At 44.1% G+C, this 11,823-nt stretch overlaps 1 pseudogene; it reads left to right on the top strand.

The window, feature by feature from the left end:
* The first annotated feature begins 940 nt into the window (after positions 1-940).
* On the top strand, positions 941-10,841 carry LOC104989827 (annotated as a pseudogene).
* The last annotated feature ends 982 nt before the right edge of the window (positions 10,842-11,823 follow it).

Genomic DNA, 11,823 nt, shown 5'->3' with positions numbered 1-11,823 from the left:
CCCTAGATATCTATATGGCCAGCGCTTCTAAGTCTTTCAAGTCTTTGTTTAAATACCACCTTCCCAGCTGTTCTTTCCTACGATCCACTGGGGGCTAAACTTTGTCCCTCCAAAATTCATATGTTGAAGTCCTAACCCTCAGCACCCCAGAATATGGCTGTATTTGGAGGTACAGCCTTTGAAAAGGTAATGTTATATGGCAGCCTAGATGGGAGGGGAGTTTGGGGGAGAATGGATACATGTATATGTATTGCTGAGTCCCTTCTTTGTTCACAGGAAACGATCACAACATTGTTGCTTAATTGGCTATAACACAATACAAAATAAAAAGATTTTTTAAAAGATGTAGTCAAGTTAATTAACTGTCTGGGAAGGCCCTAATTCAATGTAACTCCTCCCCTCATAAAAAGAGATTAGGACACAGACATACATAGAGGATACTTCCCTGGTGGTTTAGACGGTAGAGAATCTGCCTGCAATGCAGGAGACCCAGGTTCGATCCCTAGGTCAGGAATATCCCCTGGAGAAGGGACCAGCTACACACTCCAGTATCCTTGCCTGAAGAATGCCATGGACAGAGGAGCCTGGCGGGCTACAGTCCATGGAATTACAGAGAGTAGGACATGTTGCTGCTGCTGCTGCTGCTAAGTCGCTTCAGTCGAGTCCGATTCTGTGCGACCCCATAGATGGCAGCCCACCAGGCTCCCCCGTCCCTGGGATTCTCCAGGCTAGAACTGGAGTGGGTTGCCATTTCCTTCTCCAATGCAGGAAAGTAAAAAGTTAAATTGAAGTTGCTCAGTCGTATCTGACTCTTAGCGACCCCGTGGACTGCAGCCTACCAGGCTCCTCCGTCCATAGGATTTTCCAGGCAAGAGTGCTGGAGTGGGGTGCCATTGCCTTCTCCGAGTAAGACATGACTGAGAGACTAACACAACGATACATGGACGAGGGCTTCCCAGGTGGCGCTAGTGAGACAGAGGAGCCTAACAGGCTATAGTTCATAGGGTCACACAGAGTCAGACACTAAAGCGACTTAGCATGCACACGCACACACAGAGGAAAGACCATGTAAGGACACAGAGAGAAGGTGGCCATCTGTAAGCCAAGGAGGGAGGCCTCAGAAAAACCAATCCTGCTGACATCTTGAGGTCAGACTTCGTCTCCAGAACTGCCACTCAGCCTGTGTGCTACTTTGTTATGGCAGCCCTTGCAGGCTAATACAATACCCTAATGAGAATTGACCCTATCTCAGCTCCTCTATCTCCATTTTCTGTTTTATTTTTTCCAAATCTCTTGTCATTGTCTAACATACCTTTCACTTATATATTTTGTTTACTATCTATCTCCTTTTGCTAAAATCTAAGTTCTATCAGGGCAGGGAATTTTTTTCTGCTTGGTCATTGCAGTTACTTTGATTCTATTAACAAATATCGACTAGCATATAGTATGGAGAAGGCCATGGCACCCCACTTCAGTACTCTTGCCTGGAAAATCCCATGGACAGAGGAGCCTGGTAGGCTGCAGTCCATGGGGTCGCTGAGGGTCGGACACAACTGAACGACTTCACTTTCACTTTTCACTTTCATGCATTGGAGAAAGAAATGGCAACCCACTCCAGTGTTCTTGCCTGGAGAATCCCAGGGATGGGGGAGCCTGGTGGGCTGCCAACTATGGGGTCACACAGAGTCAGACACAACTGAAGCGACTTAGCAGCAGTAGCAGCAGCAGCATATAGTATGTGCTCAATAAATACTGTTGGGTTACTGATTACACTCCCATCATCACCACGGAACACTCAGTGAGGAGAGAGAAGACCAAAAGACAGTCAGGGCTCTAAGGAGGAAGGAGAAAGAAATTTGGGTGCTGACCTAGAGATAATAAACTCTGCCTCAGCAGTTCGACCCACTTCTAAGCTATGTCGGGCAGCCACAAGCAGCTTTTTATCTTCTCCTTTTACCTATAAGATCTTCAGAGGCCACAGTGGGCTCCCCTTCCGCCTTCGATATTGTTTCCTGTCTCTCCTCTGCATTTCACACCAAACCAGACGCGTAGGAGGATCCAATCAGCTGAGCATCTCAACTTGATGCGAACCTCTCATGCAGCTCTGCGTTGGGGATGCTAGCTACTGCTTTTTGTTCTGTGTCTTTCTCCTACACGCCAGCTATTCACTTTACTGCAGTTAAATGCATCTGTGTTTTGGTATTACCAGCCTGGGTGGTCTCATTAGTAGGAACCAGCTAATGAGAGGTCTCTTATTCTTACTTGTTTTTGATGCTAGTGTCTTCCAGGGATTCTGTCTGAATCAATGTATTTGTTAATTCCTTCAAAATGCCATATATATACATACATATATATGTGTATATATATAAACTATTCTACTGCTCATAGCAGATCTTATCCATAAGATAAGCAGTATTAATTTATATACATATTAGCTTCCCAGGTGGCTCAGTGGTAAAGAATCTGTCTGCCAATGTAGGCAATGCAGGTTCGATCCCTGGGTTGGGAAGATCCCCTGGAGAAGGAAGGCAACCCACTGAAGTATTTTTGCCTGGGAAATCCCATGGATGGAGGAGCCTGGCAGGCTACAATCTATGGGGTCGCAAAGAGCTGGACATGACTTAGGGACTAAACAACAACAGGCGATATTCCAGATGCTAAGCAAAACAAACCAAAACGCTAACCCTCACAGAGCTTAGATTCTAGTAAGGAATTGGCTCAGCCCAGGTACCTCATGCATCTGCCCTCACAATCTGTATTCCAGCCACACTGGGGACCTCTGATCTTCCTCTGAGCACTCTGTCTACTTTCATGTTTGTTTGTTTTGCTCACCATCTGAAATAGTGCCTGGAACATTGCTATAGTTTAGTCCCTAAATCATGTGTGACTATATGGTTCCCAGGTGTCGCTAGTGGTAAAGAACATGCCTTCCAGTGTGGGTTCAATCCCTGGGTCGGGAAGATCCCTTGGAGGAAGGCATGGCAACGCAATGATGTTTTCTTGCCTGGAGAATCCCATGGACAGAGGAGCCTGACAGGCTACAGCCCATAGGATCACACAGAGTCAGACGTGACTGAAGCAACTTAGCATGAATGTGTGTGTGTGTACATATATGTCATTTTGAAGGAATGAATGAAAGAATGAGCCAGACATTTAAACCCCATAGAAATAAGGGAGGCACTGTGACTCAGACAGACATTCTTGCCGAATATCCTTAGCAGCTGTAACAAGAAAAGAGTTGAAGGAAGGGTCACACAAAAGAGAAGCAACCAATACACATAGCTGAGAGGAGTCAGCAAGACTTGGGTGTAATAGCTCTCCCGTCCTCTAGTGGGCACAATAGCCCGACTTGGACCGGGTTCACATGTGCCAGGCGTGGAAGCAGCAGGGAGATGGGGGAGGCTCAGCAGGAAGGAGTAAGAGTACTCCTGGGCCAAAAGGGAGAAGAAAGCCTTTTAGGTACTTCAGGTAATGCTGCATGTTGACCTAAATGCCTCTCTTTCCCGTGGAGAAATCTATTGTGGAAATAGGATTTTTTTTTTATTAAAAAGTATTTATATTTTAGAAACCACTGCTTTCTATTTTGCTTCGTTGCAGAGTCATACATTTCCACAACTTATATATGCCAGAAACTGACTTTACTTATTGTCCATGAAAGTGAAAGTGAAAGTTTCTCAGTCCTATCTGACTCTTTGTAACCCCATGAACTATACAGTCCATGGGATTCTCCAGGCCAGAATACTGGAGTGGGTAGCTTTTCCCTTCTCCAGGGGATCTTCCCAACCCAGGGATCGAACCCAGATCTCCCACATTGCAGGCGGATTCTTTACCAGCTGAGTCACCAGGGAAGCCCTTTATTGTAAAAAAAAAAAAAAAAAAAAGATATCTAAACTAGTAGACTCCATCCTGCTACCGGGCAGGAGTTGGGAGGAGAACAGAAGAGAGAACAGAGATATACAGGTCAGAATCCCAGTGGAAAACATACTCAAGCTGGGTAATGGACAAGAGTTATTCTTTTAATTGATGTATAGTTGATTTACAATATTGTGTTAAAGTATACAGCAAGTAATTCAGTTGATAGATATAGATATATAGACATAGATATGCACTTCCTAGGTGATGCAGTGGTAAAGAATCTGCCTACCAACGCAGAAAACACAAGAGATGCAGGTCCAATCCCTGGGTTGGGAAGATCTCCTGGAGCAGGAAATGGCAACCCATTCTTGCCTGAAAAATTCCATGGACAGGGGAGCACGGCGAGCTACAGTCCATGGGGGTCACAAAGAGTTGGACATGACTGAGCACACACACACACACACATGATAGATATAGATATCTCATATTATTTTCCATTATAGGTTATTACAAGCTATTGGATATAGTTCCCTGTGTTATACAGTAAATCCTTGTTGCTCATCTGTTCTATTTACTGTAGTTTGTATCATTAATCCCATACTTCATTTGTTCCTCTTCTCCTTCCCTTTCCCCTTGGTAACCATAAGTTTTGTTTTCTATAAGTTTCTGTTTGGATTCATTTGTATTGTTTTTTAGATTTCACATATAAGTGATACCATATATTTGCCCTTCCTCTTCCTGATTTATATCATTTAGTATGATAATCTCTAGGTCCATTCATGTTGCTGCAAATGGCAATGTTTCACTCTTTTTTATGGCTGAGTAATATATATATATATATGCAACACAATATTAAATTAACAGTATATATATATACTGCAGCTTCTTAAACAAATCATCTGTCGATGGGCACTTGGGTTGTTTCCATGTCTTGGCTATTGTAAATAGTGTTGCTACGAACATTAGGGTGCATGTATCTTTTCAAATTAGAGTTTTCATCTCTTCCAGGTAAATGTCCAGGAGTAGGATTGCTGGATCATATGGTAATTTTAAGGTTTTTAAAGAAACTTCCATATGTTTTCCATAGTGGTTGAACTAATTTATGTTTAAAAAATTTTTTTTGTTGATGTACAGTTGATTTACAATATTGTGTTTGAAAAAGAGCTTAACAAGGGATTGACTTTTTTAAGGTGTGGAGAGGGTTTAAGGAACCCTGTAAAGAAGTAGTGTGATGCCCCAAAGCTAACAATAGCTGGAAGCCCTTTAGGGACCAGGATTGAGAACAATTTCCTGATCTAGGAAGGAGAATTATATGGACGAGAACTATCTGCACGAGCTGAGGTTTTGGGTAGCAGCAGACAACCAACCTGCAAGGCAACTTGGATGGAGGGCTCCAGAAGAATATGTATTTTAGCTGTATTGTCTTCTTTCAGGCTCCTTATTTCACTTGCCAAATGCAATCAAAATCCAGAAAGTCAGCACATATAGGGAGCAATTCATGTATGTCAATTTCTCTGGAGACAAAGCAGAGTGGGAAAGAACAGATGATGGATCTAGAGGGCCAAAGTAGCAAAACCCATTCCTCTTTTCTTCAGCTCCCACTCTTGACTTTGTTCAGATGAGAAATGTTTGTCTGCAACACAGGAAATACTCAGAATCTCATCAACAACACCATATGGAGGATGTCAATGTGGTCATAGTCCCACCTGAAAACTGAAATTTCAGCCCTCTTTAGTACTCTTCATATAAGAGAGGAGGGAGGAGGAGAAAAGAGGACAAAGAATGAATTAACAGAAACCATATCTACTATAATTCCTGCTTTTATAGCTGTTCACAGGACTTTAACAATCATGAATTCCTTCTTCCACCACCCATTCCCTTTACCACCACCCATTCCCTTTACCGTCTGCCTGCCCCTTCACTGCATGCAGTCCTTCATCTGATAAAGGGACTAAACCTCATTCCTTCAGAAATGGGGGTCTTGAGGATCCTGTCTCTTTGGGGTTGATGCAGTTTTTTATTGACCGTCAATAAGTCTGGGCAAGTTGGCAAGACAATCAAGTGAACCTCTTTGGTCCAGTTACAATCTACCTAGCCCGCAGGATGTAGCAGTAATACAGTTTCCTCTTGGCAATTAGGATCAGTCATACCAGCCTCATCTGAGCTTTCCCAATGGCTCAGAGAGTAAAGAACCTGCCTGCAATGCAGGAGACACAGGAGACTCAGGTTCAATTCCTGGGTCAAGAATATCCCTGAAGAAGGAAATGGCAACCCACTCCAGTGTTCTTGGAGAATCCCATGGACAGAGGAGCCTGGCAGGCTGCAATCCATGGGGTCCCAAAGAGTCAGACATGACTTAGCACGATGCACAACAACAGTCCAGACTTGTCTAGCTGTTTTGTCGACAACAATAAGCATTCCTTAAAGATAAAGTCACTATGCCGGGGGGTTGCCTCAGGGACAATAGGACCCTGGCTTTCAACCTTGATATCACTGCATTCTCCTCATTTGATTTAAGTGTCTGCACTCAAATCTTGAAATCTTAACCTCCTTTCAGTACAAAAATCACTGTCTTCAGTTATTTCAGTACAAAAATCATCATTCCTATATGAAGCACTGCATGCTACTGAATATTATGGTGTAAATGAAGGGACAGGAGAAAAACTAAAGGCTTACTTTTCCTGTTAGTGAATCTGATCTATACACAGCTCTTAAGTTCCAGGCCACCAAGTTGCTGAGTCACACTCACACACAGTCACACTCTGGCTCTAACCTCATCTATTTCAGTTCAATCACCACTTTCCTTTTAAAAATATATATTTATTTATTTATTTATTTTAATTGGAGGATAACTACTTTACAGTATTGTGACGGTTTTTGCCATACATCGGCATGAATTGGCCACAGGTATAGATGTGTGCCTCCCATCCTGAACCCCTCTTGCAACTCCCTCTCCACCCTAACCCTCAGGGTTGTTCCATAGCACCAGCTTTGGGTGCCCCTCCAATGATTGCACTGGCCTTGTTTCTATTCTTACCTTCCTAGAACTATTCTCCACCCAACAGTCATGAGTCATATCAAGTCTTCCCACACTTGAAACCCTCAAGGGGCATCTCCTCAATCCTAAATGCTGGTTAGGGTCTCAGAGGGCTTGTGTCTCATACAAGCTCACAGATTAGTCTTCTTAAATACCTGAATGTTGCCATCTGCCGCTGGGGAAGTAGACACCCAAGGCTTCTGCCAGGGCCAAGAACGAGCCATGCCAATAGTACCAGCCAAATGCTAGTCACTGCCACTGATGCCAAAAATATAAAAGAGTTGCTACAGCAACTGCCAGTGATTATGTCAAGGTTCCCCATGAGGAATTTGGACTATCTCATGTCACTGTCACATTTCCAGCACTGCTCTCCAGACTTGGACAGGATCCTGGCACCATATTCCTTATATCCATTGGCATTCAGAATTTTTAAATCTCTTCATTTCAGACTCTCTGTCATAGGATGGAAGCATCTGTGAATCCAGTCTTAAAGGTATTCTTCCACTGATGGCTCGATTTCTAGAAGACTGGTCAAAAACAAGTGCAGTACCAAATTTTTCCCTAGTCATTACCCTGAGACTTAGTTGGAAGAAGAGAGAAAAGAGTCCTAAAACTCAGCTTAACCCATAAATAATTCTCATCCCATCATCCTGGAAGCTTAGCTTCGGTACCTTTCAGCATTTGGAGCCAACACCAAAAGTATTAATTCTGCTTTATCCACAAGTGAACGTGCAATTTACATATGTGTTCACAATCACCATTAGTCTTTTTTTAAAGTGAAGTATAGTTGCTGTAGTTGCTTATTGCCAAATTCAGACTGAAATTGAGAAAGTGGAGAAAACCACTAGACCATTCAGGAATGACCTAAATCAAATCCCTTATGACTGTACAGTGGAAGTGAAGAATAGATTTAAAAGACTAGATCTGATAGACAGAGTGCCTGATGAACTATGGATGGAGGTTCGTGACATTGTACAAGAGACAGGAATTAAGACCACCCTCAAGAAAAAGAAATGCAAAAAAGCAAAATGACTGTCTGAGGAGGCCTTACAAATAGCTGTGAAAACAAGGGAAGCGAAAAGCAAAGGAGAAAAGGAAAGATATACCCATTTTAATGCAGAGTTGCAAAGAATAGAAAGGAGAGAAAAGAAAGCCTTCCTCAGTGATCAGTGCAAAGAAATAGAGGAAAACAACAGAATGGGAAAGACTAGAGATCTCTTCAAGAAAATTAGAGATACCAAGGGAACATTTCATGCAAAGATGGGCACAATAAAGGACAGAAATGGTACGGACCTAACAGAAGCAGAAGATATTAAGAAGAGACGGCAAGAATACACAGAAGAACTGTACAAAAAAGATCTTCACAACCCAGATAATCATGATGGTGTGATCACTGACCTAGAGCCAGACATCCTGGAATGTGAAGTCAAGTGGGCCTTAGAAAGCATCACTACGACCAAAGCCAGTGGAGGTGATGGAATTCCAGTTGAGCTATTTCAAATTGTAAAAAATGACGCTGTGAAAGTGCTGCACTCAATATGCCAGCAAATTTGAAAACTCAGCAGTGGGCACAGGACTGGAAAAGGTCAGTTTTCATTCCAATCCCAAAGAGGCAATGCCAAATAATGCTCAAACTACCACACAATTGCACTCATCTCACATGCTAATAAAGTAGTGCTTAAAATTCTCCAAGCCAGGCTTCAGCGATACATGAACCGTGAACTTCCAGATGTTCAAGCTGGTTTTAGAAATGGCAGAGGAACCAGATATCAAATTGCCAACATCCACTGGATCATGGAAAAAGCAGGAGAGTTCCAGAAAAACATCTATTTCTGCTTTCTTGACTATGCCAAAGCCTTTGACTGTGTGGATCACAATAAACTGTGGAAAATTCTGAAAGAGATGGGAATACCAGGCCACCTGACCTGCCTCTTGAGAAACCTATATGCAGGTCAGGAAGCAACAGTTAGAACTGGACATGGAACAACAGACTGGTTCCAAATAGGAAAAGGAGTACGTCAAGGCTGTGTATTGTCACCTTGCTTATTTGACTTCTATGCAGAGTAATGTTGGGCTGGATGAAGCACAAGCTGGAATCAAGATTGCCAAGAGAAATATCAATAACCTCAGATATGCAGATGACACCACCCTTATGGCAGGAAGTGAAGAGGAACTAAAACGCCTGTTGATGAAAGTGAAAGAGGAGAGTGAAAAAGTTGGCTTAAAGCTCAACATTCAGCAAACTAAGATCATGGCATCTGGTCCCATCACTTCATGGCAAATAGATGGGGAAACAGTGGAAACAGTGCTGACTATTTTTCTGGGCTCCAAAATCACTGCAGATGGTGATTGCAGCCATGAAATTAAAAGACACTCCTTGGAAGGAAAGTTATGACCAACCTGCTGCTTCTAAGTCATTTCAGTTTTGTCCGACTCTGTGAGACCCCGTAGATAGCACACCACCAGGCTCCCCATCCCTAGACAGCATATTAAAAACAGAGACATTACTTTGCCAGCAAAGGTCCATCTAGTCAAGGCTATGGTTTTTCCAGTGGTCATGTATGGATGTGAGAGTTGGACTATAAAGAAATCTGAGCACAGAAGAATTGATGATTTTGAACTGTGGTGTTGGAGAAGACTCTTAAGAGTCCCTTGGACTGCAAGGAGGTCCAACCAGTGCATCCTAAAGGAGATCAGTCCTGGGTGTTCATTGGAATGACTGATGATGAAAATGAAACCCCAATACTTTGACCACCTGATGCGAAGAGTTGACTCATTTGAAAAGACTCTGATGCTGGGAGGGATTAGGGGCAGGAGGAGAAGGGGACGACAGAGGATGAGATGGTTGGATGGCATCACCAACTTGATGGACTCCAAGTTTGGGTGAACATGAGTTTGGTGATGGACAGGGAGGCCTGGCGTGCTGTGGTTCATGGGGTCGCAAAGAGTCGGACAGGACTGAGCGACTGAACTGAACTGATAGTTGCTGTACAACATTATATAAGTTACAGGTGTATGATATAGTGATTCATGATTTTTAAAGGTTATACTTTGCTGCTTCTTCATGAAAACACCAACTGGTAGATGACGCCGGTCCTGTGGGAGGACCCGCAAGCTCCGGGGGCCCTGGAATGGGAGGCTGCGGTGGCTTCCACGGAGGCTTAGGCAGTGGCGTCCGAGGCAGGGGTCCTGGCCGGGGTCGGGGCCGGGTCAGAGGCCGCGGATTTCGTGGAGGCAAGGCCGAGGACAGGAGTGGCTCCCGGTTACCAAGCTGGGCCTCCTGGTCAAGGACATGAAGATCAAGTCCCTGGAGGAGATCTATCTTTTCTCTCTGCCCATCAAGGAGTCTGAGATTATTGACTTTTTCCTGGGCACATCCCTCAAGGATGAGGTTTTGAAGATTATGCCTATGCAAAAGCGGACCCTTGCTGGCCAGCGGACCAGGTTCAAGGCATTTGTTGCTATCCGGGATTATAACAGACATGTCAGCTGGGTATTCTAAGGAAGTAGCCACTGCCATCTGTGGGGCCATCATCCTGGCCAAGCTGTCCATTGTCCTCGTGTGAAGAGGCTACTGGGGGAACAAGATCGGCAAGACCCACACAGTTCCTTGCAAGGTGACTAGCCGCTGTGGCTCCATGCTGGTGCTCCTCATCCCTGCCCCCAGAGGCACTGGCGTCGTCTCCACCCCTGTGCCCAAGAAGCTGCTGATGACGGCCGCCATCGATGACTGCTACACTTCTGCCAGGGGCCGCACTGCCACCCTCGCAACTTCGCCAAGGCCACTTTTGATGCCATTTTCAAGACCTACAGTTACCTCACCCCTGACCTCTGGAAAGAGACAGTGTTCACCAAGTCTCCATATCAGGAATTCACTGACCATCTTGTGAAGACCCACACCAGTGTCTCCATGCAGAGGACCCAGGCCCCAGATGTAGCCACCACATAATTTTATAAAGAGAATAATAAAGTGAATGAAACCAGAAAAAAAAATAAAGATTATACTTCATTTATCGGAGAAGGCAATGGCTACCCACTCCAATACTCTTGCCTGGAGAATCCCATGGACGGAGGAGCCTGGTTGGGTACAATCCATGGGGTTGGGAAGAGCTGGACACAACTGAGTGGCTTCACTTTCACTTTTCACTTTCATGCATTGGAGAAGGAAATAGCAACCCAATCTAGTATTCTTGCCTGGAAAATCCCAGGGACAGAGGAGGATGGCAGGGCTGCCATCTGTGGGGTAGCACAGAGTCGGACACGACTGACGTGACTTAGCAGCAGCAGCATACTTCATTTATAGTTATAAAATATTCACTGTTTCCCATGCTGTACAATATATCCTTGTAGCTTATTTTATACCTAATAGTTTGTACATCTTATTCGCCGGAACATTGCCCTTCTTCCCACAGGTAACCACTTCTTTGTGCTCTATATATTAATCATCATCAGTCTTGACCTCATCCTTCAGGAGCTTGGCAAACAATTGGTGAGTGCCCTGTAAAATAGTTCCTGGTTTTTTGGAGAGGAAAGCATTTTAGACTGCTGACCACCGACTTCCACCTTCTATGGAGAGACCTACACAAGCTTCAGTGCTGGTGTTGTTTGTCCATTCTTCTAGACAGAACTAGTCCAACTTTTATCTCTTCTCTCTTCTCTGTACTGCTGCACAAATCTTGACAATGTCCAGTTTTGCCCTCATGTGTGTGTCATCTTCCACTCACAAGACTTCTCTATCAGGGCTAAACTCCACTAGCAGATGAGACTCCCCAAACTCAATCAGCTTCCACTTTCCTTCCTGACTCACGGGCGAACTGGAGGATGCCCTGCCTAACAGGCTCTACCTAGAACTAAAAGCAGTTCATCTATAGCAACAGAGGCAATATGTATTTCTCCTCCAGCATCATTCTTTTCTTTTATCCACAAACTGC

The sequence above is a fragment of the Bison bison genome, unplaced genomic scaffold (genome assembly GCF_000754665.1).
Source record: "Bison bison bison isolate TAMUID 2011002044 unplaced genomic scaffold, Bison_UMD1.0 scf7180017864163, whole genome shotgun sequence".
NCBI classification, from domain to species: domain Eukaryota; kingdom Metazoa; phylum Chordata; class Mammalia; order Artiodactyla; family Bovidae; genus Bison; species Bison bison.
The sequence above is the reverse complement of the archived record's forward strand: the minus strand, read 5'-3'. Positions and strand labels throughout refer to the sequence as shown.